General features: G+C 29.8%; 1 pseudogene; it reads left to right on the forward strand.

Annotated features, from left to right (window-relative positions):
- The first annotated feature begins 547 nt into the window (after positions 1-547).
- LOC113367111 overlaps positions 548-22,887 on the forward strand; it is a 31,886-nt pseudogene continuing 9,546 nt past the window's right edge.

The following is a 22,887-nucleotide window of genomic DNA, read 5'->3' on the forward strand; positions in this document are numbered from 1 at the left end:
GTAGACTGTTAGACAGGTACATCATATACAAATCGAATATTTATTGATGAAATAAATTATTCAACCACATTGGAAAATTCATGCAACTTGCCTTCAGGAAAATTGACAAGTACACATAGTGTATATATATATATATATATATATATATCTTGAGATATATATATATATATATATATATATATATATATATCTTGAGGATTTTTTGTTCGACGTTGAAACTTATTTTATTTTTTTATACGTTTCGGGACTAGATGTGTCTCATCATACAGCTAAAAGAAATTTACAATATAAAGAAAAGATTTAAAAAAAATGAATTTATACAATGTAAAAATTAATCCGAAAAACAACAAATTATACACACCAGATCAGGAAAAAACACACTTTACTAAAACATATATATAGGCTGTTACTATAACATATATATATATATAGGCTGTAAAAATGTTTGATTTATATGTTCTATATATTATAAATCTGTTTCTAGGAGAAATATCTGTTGTTACAGTTACATATCTAAAATAAATTTAAAAATATATCGTTTTACTATTACAGGGATATCTTTGGTGAGATGCTTTTAGCGGAACCTCTCGAAGCATTTCCCTTAGAGCAGGGAGTACAGCTACCTCCACCAGCCGCCCTGAAACGAAAAATAATCATCAAAAACAAAAAGAAACATCATCATCACCATCACCATCATCACAAAAAGGTAAGCCCTATTCCCTATAGAACTTGTTTTTACTATTTTTATTTGTAAAGTTTTAACAACTTCCGAGCACAGTACATTCGTCACTTGAAGTAATCGTAGGATTTTGTTTTGACACAAAAATAATTCTGCAGCTGTGTCGTTTTTGATGTTGTTGTCTTTTATTAATTATTTAAATGATGAAAGGGATTTGACATCTCACATTTTTTATGTATAGTGATTAGACAAATATACACGAATGCTTATAGTGTAGTGAAGTCAATGCAGATATATTACGCTATATTAAGTTTAGATATCTACTAATAATCTTTTTAGTTTCATAATTAACATTGTTTTAATAAATGTGTTCATAGATGATAGAACGTTCTCTAACTTTGGTTTCAACATGTTGCAGATCTTTTATTATAAACTTTTGAATACAGTCTAATTAACTTGTATGATATGATGATTTAATTTTTTATTTTGCGATACTTTGGTAAAAGCACTCTAATTCATCAAATTTTAGGAAAAATGTATGAATACTATTTTAATATAAGTAATGATATATCAAAGTGAGATTCACAATTGTCAATTATACAATGTTCAAAAATAGCCAGCAAAGAAATATTTGGTAAAAAGAGACAAAATGTAAGAAAGTGTTCTCAATTGAAATATGTAATATCTAGTATGTTGATTATTTCTAAATTTAGAAAACTAATAATTTAAACTTAATATTTTAAATGTACTTCGCAAATATAATATAAATTAAGACAATTTTAGAACTTTTAAGACTGTCAATTCGAACAATTTTTACCGACAGATTTTAATTTAGTATTTTTAGAAAGATGACTTCTACAACACGGTCATGTAAAAATACTAGATTAGCTGTTATCTTATTTTACCTAGAATATTAAATCTACTGGAAAGTTCTGCCCGTTTATGGTATAAAACAATTTTTTCAAAAAAAATATTTTCCTTCTGCCAATTAACTTTATTGAATGATATAATTGTCATTATCATTAATAATCTTTTGACAGTGTAAGATTAATTCGATTATAGTATTTACGAGAAATGTTTCATTTTTAGATGCAAAAAATTGTGCTTTTTTGACATCTTCTTCGTGTGTGCATTTTTTCCTGTCAAAGGTTTTTTCACGAACAAAAACAAATTATAATTGGAAGTTGTAAGAAATCCATTTTTAGCTCAGTTAACATCCGGCTCGATTTTGTTCCCAGCCTAATGAAAATATTACAGCACGATCATCCAAATTTTTCTCACTTTTTCATGTGGCTTGCATCTTGAATACTTTCACAGAAATCCTATATTTCTAATATGGTCAGAAATGGTTTGTTGAGCTAAATTAAACCCTTCTAAGATCTCCGATGTTGTCAGACAAAGATCTTTCTCCAACATTACTTTAGCAGCATCATCGTCGAATGAGGAACAGAACGGTCGAAATTATCTGTTTCATTTTTTTGTACCATCTTTTGCATGTCACATCAGAAACTATACCATCACCAAATACTTTCAATAAAATTTTACACAATTCTGTAGCATTTCTTTCTTGTTAAAATTAGTTTAAAACTTCGAATTTCTTTGGTAAACATTAAGCTGTAAAAAATAGAGCCGATCATACAATAAACAAGCATGCAATAAAGGTGGCGAAGATGATGTCATAATTTTGCACAGAACTTTTTGGTAGACCTAATATAATATAACAACAATAATGAGAACTCTGCTAAAAGGCAGGTTCTTGGGCTGTATTAAACAATAATCGAATTTTAAAAGTTTAGTGGGTGGAATTTTCTTTTGCTATCTCATATCGTAGTACCCAAATAAGCTATTTTCAATCAGAACCCTTCATTCTGTAATTTTACGTAAAAATGAGATCGTAATGATAGTTAAAAGGGAGTAGGTATATTTGTCCGCTACACCATATCTATTTATATAATTATTTATGATTAATATTTTTTTGCACCAAAATCTCTGAGAATAAAATTGTGCATTATCAAATACAGTATTTAATTGTATATACCTACGGGCATTTTATTCCTATTTCATCGTGGATCAATTGCAGTTGATAAATATGATACAATACATGCAATATGATTATTAATAAAACGCATAACATACCCGTATCTTTAATCAAATATATAGAAAATGCAAATCGTTCTCTCATTTTTGGCTAGCTGCATTCACATAATATATGAGTGTAGTTAGCCAAAAGTGAAAGAAAGACTTAAATTTTCTAAATATTTTATAAAAAATACTAGTATGTTCATATAATATATGAATGTAGCTAGCCAAAATGGAAGGAAGATTTAACTTTTCTGAATATTTGATGAAAAATACGAGTTCATTATACATTTTGTTAATAATCATATTGCCTGCATTGTATTATATTTATCAACTGAAATTGATTCACTATAAAATAAAAATAAAATACACGTATGTAACGGGTGGTCCAGGGTGGTCCGTCTAGTGGTCCTAGTGATCTAGTGATTTTACGGTTTAGATATTTCTGTAAAGAAAACATATAAAGTATTATACATCGTTAAAAAGGTCGCAAAATTCTTATTTTTTTCCATATATCGCAACTTCGAATTCAGCACGGTGTGGCCTACAGGCAAATTGCAATAAAAAAATTTAAGAAAAACTAGAAAATCTCGAGAAAATTATATGAACACACCTAACCTTTTATATACCATTTTATTCATAATTTTATTCTGCATCTTTCGTACGAACAAAGTTTTTCGTATATTTTACGGTTTAGATAGTAGAAAGCAATCTGTATGATTAATCACTTGTTGAAATGCAAAGTGCGGTTAGGTTAGAGCAACAGCCCTCACAATTCGATATTTCTGTAAAGAAAACATATAACGTATTATACATGGTTAGAAAGATCTCAAAATTCTTAGTGTTTTTTAGTAGGCTACGGTGTGGCCTACAGGCAAGTTGCTATCAATAAATTCCAATTTTTAAATGAACCACCCTGGACCACCCGTTACTATTGAATACTTTGACAATGCACTAATTCAGTTTTCAGAGGATTTAGTGCAAAAAATATTAATCATAAATGATTATATAAATAGATTATATAAATATACTTTTTTTATCCCATTACATAATTGGATAATTATCAAAATAATACGATATAGAAGCACTTGTAATATTCTTCTCATCTTCCCAGCGAATTTTTACAAACTACATTTTTATACATAGACTGTCGTTTAATTAATTATATTTTGTGAAGGATATCTTTATTAAGCGCAATATATCTGCATTGGTTTCTTTTATATGTGTGTGTTCTAATGCTTTAGAAGAACAATTGAATTCCTTCCTTTAGACTGCTCAGACAGTTGCCGCCGAGGAACTAAATACCGGTAATGGAGACTTACCACATCACGCGCCGCCACTTCAGGTAATCCGATTATTATTCACTTTTATATACATACCATATCGACTTTACTTGTAATATAATATCCTAAGCTTATTTTTTAAAAAAAACTTTGTATAATAATGCCATCGCTTGAATATTTTATATTTCTTAGGTTTATAGGGATATAAGCGCAATTTAAATTTTATTGGATTATATGTTTTGAGAATAAGTTTATCATATTATAGTTATAACAGTAGAAAAAATCTATCATTTTCAACAAACTTGATTGAAAGAAGATTTGTTGAGCATTTTTAAGTATTTTTTAACAAATTACTTTATTTTGATTGATGACTTGCGTTGTTTATTTTTTTGCGTTTTTTTTCATTTTTTCATTCAATAATACTATTAATATATATTTTTTTGTTTTAATAACTATTTATTATAATAAGTAGTTTAAGAAATAATTACCAGAATAAAAGAACATTTTATCGTTATCATAGTTTAATCTATAGGGCAGTGCATATTTATACCAAATAAATCTTAGCAAATTACCAACGGCCATAATAATGATTTCCGTTTCTTCAAATTATTGTCAAGGTTAAGTGCATTTAGTAATTTTGAAAATTCTCGTTATAGTTATTCTGGAAATTCTAGTTAAATTTTTATAAGAATCTTGCATGTTCAGAGAATAGTTGTTGAATTTTGGGATAATTATTGCTCTCAAAAGCGACAACATACTACTTTGTAATAAGTAATTTGATTTTTAATGTCCCTGGTTTCAGATTGTGATACAATCCGATTTATTCTTATTTAATTTTTTTTATTTTATTTTCTAATGAATGAAGTGATGATGATTTCAAACTACTATTACTAAGTTACTTTTGAAATAATGGCGGACTGCATTTCCTCCTAATGATTTATCTGAAGTTAAAATTTTTAAAAAATGGAACAGAATTTTATTTAGCAATACTGATCTCGCTCAAACTCATTCATCAACTTTAGATACATTTGTTATTGAACATTTTTGAAAACATTCTTTGACAAAGAATATATTACATGTCCTGGTTTTATCTCATCGTAATTGACAAAGATTTAATATTAATTTCAGTAATATGCTAAATAGCATTGCCTTTTGTTCTCAACACAACCAAGATTTCCATTAAAAGGTATCATGACTTACCTTGTTTATTAACCTACTCTTGTAAAAATTAAGTGATTCCCATAGGTGATTCCACAAATCTGATCTCTTTTCTAATGATGAATGTCGGTGACATAGTTTTCATTTTAGTTTTGCATATATACCATACTATATGATAATGGACAAAACTATAACTACAAATACAGATTATTTTAATAAAGCCGGCATTTTTTCCCAAATAATTTTTTTTTAATTGAATTCAACTGATTACCGTGCCATTGCCATATTAGAATCTTGTAACAAAAATCATACGTACTGTTGAAGGATCTATAAATTTTGTTAATTTGATATATCTGATGGTCGTTGTTAACACCAAATTTCAAATAGTTCCTTTACAGCATCAGTACAAATTGAAGCATTCGAATCGGTCCAACTATTATTCCGCAACGAGCCAATAAAAATAGTATCCGAATATACGTACATCTATAGCTTACAATTAACTCAGACAGTTGAATAAATATGAAATTATTATTTAACGCAATACAATTGAAGTAAAACTTCTTTAGGCGCGACTAGGGTATAAATCCGAACAAATGCAACGGAAGTCCGTTACGCCCGAACTGTTCGTCATTCGGTCTCGATGATAATATTTCTATACGGGTCGATTGTGATTAGTCGCCATGTATGTCAATAGAGATCTGTCGTTGTATGCGTACCGATATCAACAAGAAAATCGGCATAGATAAATAAACATTTTAAAGTTACACCGTAGTACAAATCTTGATTTTATTAAAAATGCTCGAATCAGAAGAATATTTTAGACTGTTCCTTGAAAATATTAAAACATTTGGCCGAAACGTAAGTTTATTGATTAGAAATTATTCTATATCATTCGTAGTTTATATAAATCTTTGAAGTTATTGAAATGGAAAATATTTTTTAGGCAAAACAGATATTATAACTGTTCAAAGAATGAGATTATATATATATATATACATGGTCTGTTCAAAAAGTTTTCGTAATTTTCGTTTTTTCAAAAAAATATTTATTTATTCGTCTACATTAATGTGGTCCCCTTCAAAGTAGTCCCCCCCAGATATAATACACTTATGCCAGCGTTTTTTCCAATTTTCGAAGCACCCTTGATATTCACTTTTTGATATGTCCTTGAGCACTCTCAGCGATTTTCTTCAATCGAGGAAAACCGCCGTCCTTTCATGGGTCTCTTCAACTTTGGGAATAGGAAAAAGTCACACGGAGCCATATCTGGTGAATTTTTGCACTTTGCAACACTTTATTTCATTTTTTACGCAAAATTTAATACAAATTCTTTGACTTTTCAATTCTTCCATTGTAAAAATCGCCGAGCTCAGAAAAACACGTCGAACCCTTAAGCGACTACCACAGACAAAGTAAACAGTGAATATAGCTGAAAATTTCATCATACTTTAGGGGCATCTATACCAACACAATAAAAAAAAAATTCTGACAATCAGACACTCCAGACCCGCGAAATTTAATTATTAGTAATTCCGGGTACTTTTTGAACAGACCTCGTATATATATCGCCAGCAAAAAAGTGAAAAAATACCATCAGTCAATGAATGTATGTTAATTTTAATTACATGAAGTTCATCAAACACAATTACATGATGAGTGAAGTTGCAAAAACAATATTTGTTTAGGCGTTGTTTAACATAATTCACTGTATGAACGGATATTAAAGAATTTATAAATTAGCAATTACTTCATTTCTCTAATGAAGGTTCATTTCTAAATGCTAATTACAATGACAAACCGATCATGCTATATTTGAAGTATGACTTTAATTACATTATTGTTTTTAAATATTATACATATTTTAAATGCTGTTATAAATATATAATTTATAATTTATCATTATATAAATGTGTATCATTGTTGACACTAATAAATATGTGCATCACGAGTGGTACCATATTACTAATAAACATTATTCAAAATTGTTATTTGATGTATATATTTTTACTTAAATGCCATATTGTACAGTAGCAAATAAGCTTTACTTCAATCTTGTGTGAACCTTACGCGCACTCTTTTTTTACATTGAGAACTAACTTTAACTAATTATTGTGTATTGTTCAACATGCCCACGAATCTTATATATATTTTCAATTCTGCGAATGAAGAACATGCAAGATTCTTAAGCTTTGTTAATAATATAGTTTGATATAGAAATTTATATAATTTGAATAAAAATTATTTACTACATTATCTTAAATCATTTACCAATATTTATAAAATATTATATAAACCGATATTCCTTGAAGTACTATATTTACATAGAGTGAAAATGCAAATTGTTTGGCTTGGTTTTATGCACCGCATATTTGCTTTTGATTTCCAATAGCTTTTTGTAGACACTGCTTTATTAAAGTATTGATTACACACTGAGTTTGTAATTATCGACAAACGCTCAGCTATCACAGATTTTGTGTTCACTATGCACTGTTATGTATATTATGTTCTTTATAAACTGATCAACTAATTATTTCATGTAATGAGAAAATTACGGAAATAATTAAAATTTTCATGTCACTCGCAAACACGGTACTTAGGGGAAAATAAATGTACAAGAGCGACATTAAATAGGAAATCATATTAATTCTGAATATGGGTCATCTGTGCCAAATGCTTTGAAGTTCATTTATATAATTGAAATTTAAATGAAGAGGAGCTATATGGGACTACCATGTGTAGAAAGAGCTACGAGAAGCATGTTAAAAGCTTTTGCGATATTTGTTATCATTTAGAATATTTAGGTTTATAATTTGATACTATTAATTTAGCTGAAAGTAGTGCATTCAAAATTTTAATGCTGTAGAAAATTCAGCTGTGCAATTTTATTACAGCGAATAGATAATTTTGTCACATTGTGGCGACTGAAGTGTATCTATAATTAAAGTTTGCTAGAATAATATTTAAATAAAATTTGCTGGTGTTAGCCATGATCATGGACCATCGATATATCGACTTTGGATTATTACAAAATAATAGAGCTTCCAAAATATTTTTAAGCATTTTTTGTAACATCTTTTTTTTGTAACCAAGGTAAATAAATGGTAAATTAATAGAAGCCCTTCGTTAAAGTATCAGTTTTGATCATTATACGGATTAATTTGGACTAATTGGGAGTTATTTGTGAATGATAGTTAAATGTATTGAAATAAAACTATTTTTCAAACACTTTTAAAAGATTTTATGAAAACATGGAATTATATTAGCATATAAACTCTAACTTTGGCAAAATTTTATAAGTGAAGTTTGTATCTTCGATTTTCAATTAGTATGAAAAATATTTTTATTTTTTATGAACCTAGGCTCATAACCAAATACTTCAGACGAAATTTAACACACGCAAGCCTCTTAGACTTTAAATCTGAATTTAACTCTATTAATTTTGTAAGTGGTTGTTTTATAGTCTAATTTCCCAGAAATTGCACTGCAGCATCTGGTGCATTAAATTTATATTATGTCTGTAAATTTCCTCCATCTGTGATTTACGACACTGTTTATAATCGATTAAAATTATCTATGTACTATTCAAGATATAACATGAATATGAGTTTATATAGGCACGAATTTACTACGACTCATAAATAGATATAGATCTTAATGCATTTTTGATTGATGGCTAAGATTGTAATAATCAGTATATTTTGGCAATTTATATGCGCAAGAGTAGAATTTGCTAATAAAGGTGATTTTTTAACGTTCCCTAGTGTGAGTTATCGATTTCTGTTTTCTGCACTATTTGCTCCGTATCTCCGAAACGGCTGGACCATCTTTTACCAAAAACTAATCAGCATGTCACCTTATCAATAGGAATCGAATGGTTTTTGAATAATTCAAATAGATTCACCGGTGACCCGAAAACGTCGACGGAAAATTGTATCCATACATATATACACACACATCCATTTTTTCTAAAGTTTACGAAAATGTTCAGAAACCGTAATGTAATAATACACATGTAAGTATTTGAACATTTGAAATTGCGTGAAAATGTTGTTCCTTATGAGATGATAAGATTACCTTCAACTGAAGATTTAATTATATTTCCTAGCACCTGCTTCGTATTTAAGCTTCATAATCCATAATAAGGTAGTCGCAGATTTTCTAAAAAATATGTAATTGAATTTACGGGGTAGTTAATAGTTAATAAGAGAAGAAAATACGTTGACATTACGTTGAGATTTATAACAAGTAAATCTAAAATCGCAAAATCCGAAAAGTTCTTAGAATTTTATAATAGCATTGTGAATACTATCAATGTAATTTGAGTGTGGGAAATTTAGATACAAATTAAGAATTCAGAGCTTTGTGTGGTATGATCTTAAATGACGAAATTTAAAAAATGTATGTGTGTGTGAGTCGATTTTTAACCTTGCGTTGACATTTTTTTAAAAAACTTTTTTTTTAAATTTTGCGTGATTGATTAGAAAGAGGATTAGGAATCTTACTGATTTGTTTTTGGCCATTTCTTTGTAATTGATTGTCCATATCCCCAGTACGGTTGCAACAGACATAAAAATTGGTTAAAAAACAATAAGTGTAAAAACAAAAATGGTTTTGAACGACTTATATTTTCAGAAATATGTAAAATAACACATCATAATCATTTAAAATGATATAACTATATATAACAAAACATAATTTTTTAAACAAGAAATTTTTGTGAAATCTTTTATTTTCTTGTATTGAATCTTCTTTTCTCTTTGTCTTTCGTATTTTGTCTCAGTTAAGTCAGATTTTTGACTGTTTAGTCTACACCCGAAAAAGACAAAAAATACATGTCACATAAAACAAAACTAATTACTGGAAATCAACTACTAATGTTCAACTTACAACAAAATAACTAACAAAGTAATCTATATACAAAAAAAGTTAATATTAAAAGAAATCGAACAAATAAACATTTTTTGACTATTTAAAAACAATGCGGTCTACACTCCATGTTAATATAGGGCGCTAACTCAATGCAATAATGGAAACTTGTTCGAACAAACACACTTCATTTTTCTTAATTTAGACTGTATTACAGATTCAGAATAGTTTAGGTGTTATGATGACTAGCGTACCCTGACACAATCGTACCCAGGCCTCTTCTAATGAACTGTCAGAGGCATACGAGAAGTGGTTTATTTATAAAAATTCGCTAAGGGAGCGTCCATTAATTACGTGATCGATTTTTGTAAGGATTTTTGGATTTTCCCTCCCCCTTGGTGATACGAGGTTTGATATTTAAAAGTTAAAAAAGTTACGAGAAAAAATTGTATAATTTTTTTTTAAATGTTTGGATTTTTTTCAGGTAAAAAATACACGTGATATCTTACTGTACCCCTTCCTCCCTAACTTGATTTTTTGTGATTTTTGTCAACCTCCCCCTCCTCCTAAAAACCTTACGTGATTAATGGACGCCTTCTAGGTTTGTGATAATGGGCCGCGCTTTTAGGACTTACAACCACGTGTTGGTGCACTATAATTAATATAAGCAAATATACCAGAAGCCTGTTTGAAAAACATCAATTGGAAGTAATATTGATTAGGTTGCAGTGAATGCGAAAACTTTATTTCAAAATAAACAGTTGAAAATGTCATCTACATAGTAGAGATGGGTAATTCACTCCGATACAAATCCTCCCTCGGAGTGTATCCGAGTGGAGTTGTCTCACAGGGTTTGTCATTTCCGACTTCCCTAAACTGGTACTAAATCAGTTAACATGTGCAGATATTTGCTTGAGATTTTTTACTAATACAAAGGTTTGGGTCTAAAGAAGTGGTGTTTTTCTCGTCTCACAGCTAATTTTAGGACTTTCCAGGTATATAATGTCTCAAAATAATGCTATTTTGTATTCTATATTCTGTATACGATAATGTTTGTCCGTAAATGAGCTCTTTCAATGGTATACAACCGGCTAAAACTATTTAGTGTTATAACTTTTACACAATTATAATCAAATTCCTGATGTACAATTAATTCTCGAAAATGAAATAATAAAAGAGTGTGGAGTATTATTATTTTGTGAAAAATATTGTACACAAAGATTTGTTCTTATTTCATATATAAGGTTCACTGCATTATTTTCATATAAAAATAGACATATTCCAAGAATTCTATATTTCCACTTCAAAACAATTACAAAATTGATTTTGATTTCCAAGTTTTTTGTCAATTTGAGATTTGTATGGATATTGGAATGCATAAAATAGTAATTATTGTAATAAAATGAACAAAAATGTTTGAACTATTTGTAAACTATTTCCAAAGTCTTAATAAATCCTTGGATATGTTAACAACACACTAGAGAACACATTTGTGTCAAGTATTATGTTTCAAAGTTGTCGTAGTTGTGGAGTTGTTAAGTGGATACAACTCCTCTGTGAAGCGGAGTCAAATTCTAACCGTTCCGGCTTTGGATACGACAAGCCCATCTCTACTACTAATTCGAGCCCATCTCTACGCTAATTCTTTGAAATTTGAATTGAAAATTTACATTGATTATATCGATTATTTATAGGTACCAGAAAATTCATGCACTTGTCTTAAGTCCATTTGCACCTAGTTAAATAATTAGCGTAATAACTGGTTCTTCCAACATTAAAATTATATAACAAATACGTAACAATCCTCACCTCTATGATACTCTGACATTTGCAAAAAATACGAGGTCATTAAGCGTTTTTAAAATATGTGAAGCAATATAAATAAAATCCTCGTTTGTTGTAAGCAGAACATAAAATATGAAATATAAATAAAACGTTTTAAATTACCCATTGTTTCGTACGCGGTCATACAGTGTCATTGCCGGGAAACCATAACCCGAGGAGTCGTAAAGGCGATGTTGAATGTTACGGAACGACCCATTAAATTCGCAGCGGCGGCCCCTGGAATATCGTGCGGAGTGCGGACACCTGTGCAACCGACAAGCGCTCCCAGCGAAAACCATAACTCGGACACTTGTTACATCGGAAGCAATATCAGATATCATATCTGGTTTATTGAGATAACTGAACTAATAGACCCATTTCGTACAGCGAAATTAGTTTAATGCGGTGTTCAGCAATCACCAAAATTACACTAAAACACATTACGATTTTGAGCATTAACACGTTTGCGGACGTGAATGCTATAGCATTGCAATTTTAAAGTCAATTCTTTTGAATTTAATTTTATATAAAAACTTACATTTTTGCAATTATTACACCTGTCAAGGTAATGACAAACTCATGTTCTTCAGAAATTTTCTAATTAATTAGCTTGGGCAAGCACATTTCGTAAAATTAAAGCGTAATACTTGACGTGGATGCTATAGCGTTCGTCGTATATAACGATTTAAATGTGATAATCTGATTAAACCATGTTCAATCAAATTTCGGATATCACAATCAATTAAAAACTAGTGGTGCATGGCATCGTGTCTTAAGGCAAATTGCTGAAACTTCTCGTACTGTTAACAAAATTTAACACTTCTAAAAGCTCATGAAAAATTGTCTTTTTTAAAAAAAATGTTTTTTTTTTAATACTTAGGAAGTTTCTGAAAAAGTGAAAGTTTTTTTTTTGAAAATTTCGAAATTTCTTGAAAGTTTTTGATTTATTATGCAAAAGATATGCGAATGTTTTAATTTTCGGTTTTTGGATGATTACTATAAGAAACCATATCTCTGAAATGAATTCTGATGTCCCGTGCGTTGACTCAATAATGAGGGTTGAATGTTGATCTACCGCTCAGGGGAGTTCCCAAGAGATGAATTGGGGGTCGGTCATACATTTGGACGCGATCGGGGCACTCTAAATGGGTCAAAATGGAATTTTTTAAATTTCAACCCTTATTTTTGGGTCATTGCACGGGATATTAGAACTTATTTCAGAGGTATAGTTTCTGCAGCAAAGTATCTTATTTTGATCCCTAGTATCCGAAAATCATGTGAGTCTGAGCGACTTTTTTGATCCATACAAATCGACCCGCTCTATTGCTGAAACTGTTTATTATAAGTGGCATTTTACTAAAGACAAGTTGCATTAACTTACCGATATTTAATATTTAACTATTTAGATAAAAAAATTCAATTATTTTTTTTAAATAAATTTTTTGCTTTAGCCCATTATTCTAAATTTTATTGTATTGATATTGCTCAACCAATGTTTGTTGGCTTTACTCTTTTAGGGAGTTTGCATGAACTCTGTCGTCATGTGAAACTTCATTAAAAAACTAAAAAATATTATTTTATATTTTTCATTTTCAAAATCGTTTTAGCATTTTGTGCAAAATTGAAAATAATTTTTTGTGCTTTTAACTAACTTCAAAGAAAAGCTCAGCCAATCGTTTGGCCCAGTTTTGGAGTAACTTTATCGAGTCATCTAATGGCTTTTTTTAATTTTTGAAAACGGTTTAATAGTTTTTAAGAAAACTTCGACTCTCATTACACATACTTACATACTTTTTCCAAAGTCGTTCTCATTCGATTCAGAATGGCTTTAAAACGCCGAGAAAACAAAAAATAGCAAGTCAGATTTTCTGTCTAAAACATAAACTTCTCCATCGGGAATGTTTTACTTAAAAATGTCTTTATCGACATTTCGTAGATTTAGATATGTGCATCTTTTCCCTCGAGATTGTTTTAGAAGAATTCAAATCGTAAAACGTTTTAAAAATATCTTTCAACCTGTTATTTTGTAAATTACAATAGTTTAAAAATAAAAATATCTATTAATCGAGTGACAAATAAAGATTTACTCAACATTTTAGCAATTGTTTGTTTTTTCACAAATTTGATTGGCATATAATCGATTTCGATAAATCGATCTAAAATAATAAAATAAAACTTGTATGTACTACTTTAATAGCGTACGTATTTTATTATTTACAATTCTCATAATAATTGAATTGTTTCATAGGTAACAGATTTTTTGTGATTTGTTGTTGGTCAATTATTGCTAAACAAAGTTTTGTTTTTTTTTTACTAGTTTTTTAAACTTGATATCTTTGTTTATAGAAAAATTATTCAAATATATTCTGATCAAGGACATTTGTAGTCATTGACATGAATATTCCAATTTTTATACAACTACATTTTAATAATATAACTATTTTATACTATAATAATTCAAATTCTAAAGTTCAATACATAATAGCTAGAATTGAAATTTTAAAGACAATACAGCCAATTATAACATTATAATCATTTAAATTTCAAAATTTAATACATAGGCGTACTTAAATTCTCTGAGAGATAATACTGTCAATCTGTGAATTTGATAATGAGATAGATAATCTGTCAATGTTTCCACAAGATCAGGTTAAGATAAATAGCAAAGACTAGTGGGACGCAAGGCATCGTGCCTTAAGGCAAATTGCTGAAACTTTATTTTCATTATTTAATATTTAAACAAAATTATTATTTTGTTTAAAGATTAACATTTTTGAAAAAAGTTTACTCTGAAAAAATTAGATTTTTGAGAAACTATAAATTTTTGACAAAAATTTCCTTTTTCTTGTAATATTTTGTATTATTTTGGAAATTCTGAACTTTTTTTCAAAGCAATCGTACTGCTTTAACTGCATAGAGACGAAATATCGAAGCGCGTAAGCACCGCGTCGCCGTCTAACGGACAAACATTGATACGGAACCCTTAGGAATGTAAACAAAATTTATACTTATTGTTAAAAACTCCATAAAATATCTGATAATTTGATGTGCATATGTCTAATGATCATTTTTGACCGCCAAATTGCATTTTTTTTTTACTTTTTTTGCTAGATCTCCGAAACCGCTAGACCTACCTTCATGATCAGTTGTTCATTTTATTAATACAAGTGAAATGTTTTTTGAATTATTTAAATCGGACGCTCCGTTACCGTTTTTGGCACTTTTTGCCCCATATTTTTGGAACGGTTAGACCTGCCTTCTCCAAAAACTAATCAGCACGTCTCCTTATCAATACGAATCGAATGTTTTTTAAATTATTCAAATCGCTTCATCAGTGTTCCCGAAATCGTCAACGAAAATTTGTAGCCGCACACACATACATACACGCACACACACACATCCATTTTTTCTAAGATATGCCAAAATGTTCAGAAGGTTTGAAACGTAAAGATATATAGAAATTTTCATTTTCAATTTGTTTGCAATTACTATAACTTGCCCTACATGAAGTTAAAAAAAATTAATTAGTACATGTTATAAATTATCGTTATTTAGTTTTGAATATAATTTTCAACTATGTTTTAAGAGTTATTTTATTGTGTATGGTATCTTTTGACATAATAATATACTTCTGATACTTATAAACATTATATTATATTTTAAACTCATGAAGTGATAAATATTATATTTTCTCATCAAATATGATTAGTATGGTGTAAAATTGAACAGACTTCGGAATAATATATGGTCAACATTTTTATGTATTTATGTCATTTAATTATAATTATAATTAGGTTCAAATTTGCGAAATGTATTACTAAACAATTAGAGTAAATCTGCGATAGTTTTGATAATTAGATACGTATTAGAATACTTGTAATAAATTGCTACAATTTTTTACCAAATAAAAACTTACCAAATAAAACGCCTTTTGTGGCGTTATAACTTTATTGTTTATACTAGTCTGTAGCTGCTGTAAAACTATTTTTCGTAGCGGAAATACATTGATTTTAGTGTAGTATGAAACAAAACTCATGTCTATAAATGATCATTCCACTCACCAGACCCGCCAATCGTCCAAAGATTCGACCGATTCGAGCGATTCCGGTGACAGTTCTTCGGGCGGTGAAGAAGATCCGCCAACCACCGGCGCAGCCACTTCGGGTGCAACCAACAGTCCTGCACCCACATCGGCCGCTTCCGGCGGTCAGGCTGCGAGCGGCGGAACTGCGGCGGTCGCCAAACAAACGAGAGAGACCGAAGCCGGGGCGGAAATATCAGCATTGGTGAATTATGTACAACCGGTACACTTTAATAGCTTTGAAAGCTCGGAGAAGAAAAATAGGTAAGAGACTGAAGTTTTGTCAAAATTATAGACATTTTTGTTTGTTAAAAATATTTTTCAGCTGATGATGTAAAATGTTAAAATTTTGTAAACAAGTCTCTTTTCCTAGAGTAGTTGTAAATAGCATTTTGCCTTGAGGCAAGTTGCATGAATATCCCGATACGTAAACATAATCAACTGAATCAATAAAAATTGAACTTCAGCTATTTAGGTAAAATGTTTACCTGTTATTTCGAAAATAAAATTGTTGCTTTTTCTAAAAAAATAATGAATATGATTTCTAATTAATGTCTCTCAACTATATTTATAATATCTGTAATTGTATAAATCAAATTAATTTCTTCGCACATTTTATTTCGATCGTTTCGGGTTCTGAAGATGTATTTTAAGAGCGGACGTATACTGTAATCAGTAGCTACATGCGAAACACTGAACGTACATATGCTTAAATTCTGATTAGAACGTACATAATCATAGATCCTGATTAGAATTTATGATCCTTTTTCATAATATAACCGCCTACTGTAGGATTATTATATTTTTGTATGTTATTTTGGACTACGAAATCTATCCTTATACAAAGTTTCATCAAAAAAAATTTCAACATTTTATTACGACGAAATGGCCCGTGGAAATTCATTAAAAACTAATAACTTGATTCTCAACCAATATCTTTCGAAGTGCAAAGTGATTTTTGCCTATAGTTTACATTGTGGTTTTGTGAGGCATATGCAAAAGAGGCGTTTGTAGGTAGAAGTGAGCCACTATTTGTGGACAGACATGAGCCACTTGAGTAATGCCGTTCTTGGCACAGTGAAGTGTTTTTATCAATTATTGAAACGTCTTAATAACTTCCCGTAGGGTAGTCATAGTAATGGGCCGAAAATCGAAAATAAAAATTTTTGCATTTTTCTACGTTTTGAAGGTTTCTGAACATTTTGGCATACCTCAGAAAACCTGGATGTGTGTGTTTGTGTTTTGTATGTCCGCATTTTTTGTCCACGTTTTCGGGCGCACGGATCAACCGATTTGAATAGTTCAAAAAACATTCGATTCCTATTGATAAGGAGATGTGCTGATTAGTTTTTGGTAAAGGCAAGTCCTGCCGTTAATGAGATATGGAACAAAGTGTGCAGAAAATACAAATCGAGGTTTTGAGAGAACGGAATATCCGTAATATTGTAATGATTGGGAGAAGAGGTGATAAGTTTTTAGCAAAGGCAGGTCTAGCCATTTCGAAGATTCAAAGCTAAATGTGCCAAAAATGGCAGTTTTTGAGAGAACTAAGCGTCCGATTTGAATTATTCAAAGAACTGTCTGCTTATTTTGAACAAAATAATTGCTTTCGGAAAAAAATTTGTTTCTAATTTTTTTCTAATTTTTGTTTTTTCTAAAATTTGTTTCTAATTTTTTTTCCAAAATTTCTTTTTTTTTTAATTTTAATTCTGACTAAAGTTCTTATATACTTTAAACAAATAATTTCAACTTTGCAATTCAGTTTATATAATTCTTATAAATATTAGACAAAGTTACGGTTTGGGAAGTTCCAGCTTAAGGAACGATGCCATACACCACTAGTTTACTTATTTTTATCACTTCAGTCATCATGCCTTCTAAAAAAACTAAAAACTCTCAAAAAAGTTGTGAACTATGAAAAATTGATTATTGCTATAAAGAAAGTGAAAATAAATAAAATATCAGAGCATGTTGTTTCTGTTGTTGCCAACGATAGCAGAACATCATTAAATCCCCTAAAAATAGAGGTCGCGGCAGAAGCAGCACCGCGTCAAAAATTACAAGTCCCAGCGAAAGTTTCCAAGAAAGCTAATGTTTCATAATTAGCTGTTAACATGCAGAAAAAAAAGTTTTTGATTTCTTCAATTAAAGACATCGATTTTTGCATGATTTGCAATAAATTGATGCCGGCACAGCTGACAAGAAAAAACTCCATTGACTCCATTGAAGTGCGTCGGATATGCCCAACTGCACCGACTTCTTCAGGGTGCACCAATATCTGCGCTTGAATATTTCAAAATGTTTTTTTCAACAATTTCATCATTCCAACTTTATAACTCCTTCTTTTCAAACACTAAATGAACATTATTACTTAAGTCACTATTTTTTCAATTTCTACCCTTCATTTCTTGTCAACGATTTTTAATTTTGTGAAATTGACAAAGGATTTGTAATCCGAGCTATCTAAAACCCTCATCAGGGTAAAAATTTGTAGCATATAGCAACATTTTTTCAGATAAAAATTTGGGTGGCCCACTTCTCCCTATATTTTCGGGAAACACGGTAAATACGCTTTTTTGCCATTCAAAAAAGAATACTTCCAAACATAATTGCAAGCATCTGCTATGATAAAAAGTTGCATTTGGAAATACCCTTGCAACTAAAAAAAATAAGAAATTATTTTCATTTTTAACCATTTTACAACCAAAAAAAAAAACGGCTCACTTCTGACCACCGCACTCTACATATAATAAGTATTCTACTTTTATGTTAATATTTATTAATTTTAAGGTAAATTCAAGATTTAATATATTTCTTGTTATGATAATGCTCCATGAGTATCAAATTTTATTAATACTTCATTAAATATATTTACATAAGTTTCTTTATGGTAAACTGTACCTATTGTTAACAGGTACTAAAACGTATTTCATAAACGTAAAGCGTTTGCCGTCGGTAGATCACTACTACAATTTATTTTACGGCTAAATTGTTACTTTGTTACAAGTTTAAGGTTATAGCCGTTATAGCATTACTACGTATATATGATGTCAGAATTACATCAAAGTGTGATTTATTTTATGTAGACATGTTGAGAAATCATAACTCAAGAAGATTTCAAGTTATCACTTATGAAGAATGTAATTGAGATTTTGGACACTACAGACAAAATGGTGTATATGAACAAAAAAACACAATGGTCTTATTTAAAAATTGGCTAATTTTAGCAAAGGGTTGGCGACTCTATGAAGTTAAGAAAGCCATAATAACAATCTTGTCAGATGTGGAGTGTCATTGTCAAAGTCTTGTCGCAGTAATCAGTTCAAATGTGCATCGTACCTTCAAAAGTATTCTGACAGTTTTTTGGGGACTTATTTATTCACTTTCGAACAAAATGACTATGAACAAAATGACGTAGTACTATTTCGCAAGCACTACAGATGAGTTCATTCGAGGGCAAGAAAAAGTAAAATTTAAACCTTTTAAAGGTGATTTAAAGGTGATTGGCTTGAATTTATTGCAAAACCCTCTGTTTCAATTGTGAATCTGTCGAAAATTAGTTAAGATGTGTGACTTGTTCCTTTTGGGGTCATGCATTTTCCGCCTTTGTCCCAAAGTGGACCAAACGTTTTATTTGTAAAAATTAGTAACTTAGTATGTTCATTTTGTACGTACAATATGGACAAAATGGTTTTTGTAACTAGTTGCATTTTTGCGTTATAAATATGTTATTGTAGATTCTACTTAATTGAAACACTACGTTGCTGGTAGTCAATGAAAATAAGACTGGTAAAAACAATTAAGAATGACTATAATATTATTATATAAATAAATTGCATTGAAAATGCCATGTCATTTTGTCCTTATTTCCCCTATCTGTTGTTTGATATTGCATTTACTGGAAAAGTTCTCAAGTACTCTAATTAATTTAAAATTATTACATTATGCTTCTCAATAAACTTCATTTTATCATTTTATTATGATTCAATAGACTAATAAAAATTGTTTAATAGTTTTATAACTATTTGTACTTTTTTATAGTTTGGAAAATCAATTTATTATGATAGTTTTAAGAGTTTTGTGAAGGTATCCTACAGCATTTTATAACTCTGAATTATATATATAAACATTAATTTTGGTGTTTTAAAATAAACGTATGAAATTTTAGACTAAACATATTAGAGAATTTTATCATGTATACTTGGTAATTGCATAATGTACTTTTGTAGTTGTTTGTTTTGTAGTGTACTATTTGTTGTGCTAAGTATACCTACTTTTATATAATTCGCCTGAATATGATTGGAGGTATTCTGTCCATTTTTCAATCTCCGTAATTTTGTAATTTTCACCAAAATATTTGGTTTTTAAGTTTTATATTAAATAATTGCTTGAATAATGAAACTGATAACACATGCGTGAAGACGAACTCAAGATAACATTCTGACGCTTGTGCCATTTGGAAGTTACGTTTTATGTATGAAATGCACGATTGAATAGCGAAGACCTAACTTTTTGACAGTCTTTTTCAAAAACTCAAAAAGTGATAATATATAATTTTTCATAAGATTCATTTTTGATTATGAAAACAGGTTCTAAACATTCGATTTTTTCTACTTCAGATTTTATGAAATGTCGTCATTCGATGAAAAGCAAGCGACATTGCTTTTGAAAGAAAGACCGATTGAATTTGTGAATTATAACAAACATCAACTGTCCAGAGTTTATCCAGCTGGTACGAGGTTTGATAGCAGTAATTTCATGCCGCAAATATTTTGGAATGCAGGTATTGATTTCATACAAAATCCATTTTAATTGTTATTATATGATTTATATTATAGTATGGTATTTGTTGTGATATATTCTGCAATTTCTTCGGTGTTTAGGTAATTTACAGTTTTTTTTATTTGCTTGACCATCTATCTACATAAGACATTAAACAATTGTTTATATAGTAAAAAAAAACTTGAAGTATCTAATATGTATGTCCCGTGATGTGCAATTTATAGGAAAAAATATAAAATTGCTATTTAGGCTTCAAATAGGTCATTAGAGTTTTTTCAATAATTCGTTTTTAAATTTGTCCAACAACTTCCTTGCTAGACTTTTAGGTTGATCAATCAACCTGCTTTTGTACATCTGACTATGTCTGAGTATTTCATTTTTGACCAACACGCCATACCAAACTATACTCTGATCGATCCATATTAAATGTATGATGTATAATTTATATGTACATCTGTATACGAAGCAAAATATTTTTTGCATTTTGTACATTAAATATTATTTTATTGACAGGATGCCAGTTAGTAGCTCTCAACTATCAGACTTTGGATTTGGCCATGCAATTGAATTTAGGAATATTTGAATACAATCGCAGGTGCGGATACATTTTAAAACCAGAATTCATGCGAAGGAAAGATAGGCGTCTAGATCCATTTGCAGAATCTACGGTAAGGATAAAATACTTTAATTTTTGTTAAATTTCGAGATCTTTAATGTTTGAAATCGAGATTTAAGTTACAAAACGCTATTTATCTTTTTGGAATAAGAACAGTAACAAACAGGCTTAGTGATTGAAAACTATACGCAAGAAGATGAAAATATAGTTGAATTATAACGAATCCAAGATTTGATATTCTAAATTGTTATAATATCAAATTTAATCTATTCTATCCTTTTTGATTTGATAGTGTTTATATTGAAGCTTCTGTGCAAGTCTGCAGTTGATCAAGTTAATTTTGTTACACTAAATATTTTAGAATTTCCATTCAGTATTTCATTCAGACCAATTCAGCTGATCCTTTTTACTCCACATAGGTTTAGGCTTTCATAGAAGTTGTATAACAAAACTGTTGAATCTCATTAAAAATTAACAATCCATCTTATAAAACAATTAAATAACATATACTTAAAAATTATATCAAGGTCTCGTTATTGATCTTCAAACATTGCCTTTTATCCCCCGATAGCAACGTCGTAATAATCAAGGTGTTGGTTGGTTATAAATCTATATTCTTCTACTTTCAAACATTGTTATTAAAAAATTCTTAATTTTACTTGTTTTTGAGATATCCGTGGTGGACCTTTTTACCCGCGGTTCCTTCAAAACTCGCTATACCCTATCTAAATTTTGTCACTAGTATTACAATTTTTAACTAATTTGGTTCTATCAATCTGTGATTTTTTCATCCATTAATTCATAAATGAGCTTTTGAATTCAAACCAAGAAAAATAAATTTTAGATATTGTAATCTTTGAAATCAAATTTTGAGCGGTCAGTGCTAGATGTAATGTAACTTCTAGACGATAATAAGTTTCATATCAAGATGTGTCTATTTTATATAATGGGTTTATACATGATGAGATGCTCCTGCATACTTCAATAAATATTTTATATGTTATACAAAAGTTATTTTCAATGTTAATCACGTGCGAAGTGGGTGCTTTCGCAGGTAGACGGCATAATTGCTGGTACCGTATCAATCAGCGTGATTTCTGGGCAATTTTTAACAGACAGGAGGGCTGGTACGTATGTGGAAGTGGACATGTATGGTCTTCCAGCAGACACCGTCAGAAAGAGATTCCGGACGAGATCCGTTCCGAACAATGGCATCAATCCTGTTTATGGCGATGAACCTTTCGTTTTCAAAAAGGTAAACTTAATAGATACACTTTCAGATTATGCTTTAAATTGCTTTAGATAATAAATAACGATAAAAAAGTAAGACTTTTCATACTTAGAGGCACAAATGCAGAAATACGTCTTGTGCATGTTTTAATACGAAGGGCAAATCCTTCGGTAATATATAGAACGTAACAAAGCGTTGTTATGGCAACGCTATGCTACGCTTCTTTCTTGGTACTGAAAACGGTCAAATTGTATTTTCAGTGCAATAAGACAGTTTAGATATAGAACC

The sequence above is a fragment of the Ctenocephalides felis genome, unplaced genomic scaffold (genome assembly GCF_003426905.1).
Source record: "Ctenocephalides felis isolate EL2017-DRISC unplaced genomic scaffold, ASM342690v1 CF-g0.4_SCAFFOLD_01170, whole genome shotgun sequence".
Lineage (NCBI taxonomy): Eukaryota > Metazoa > Arthropoda > Insecta > Siphonaptera > Pulicidae > Ctenocephalides > Ctenocephalides felis.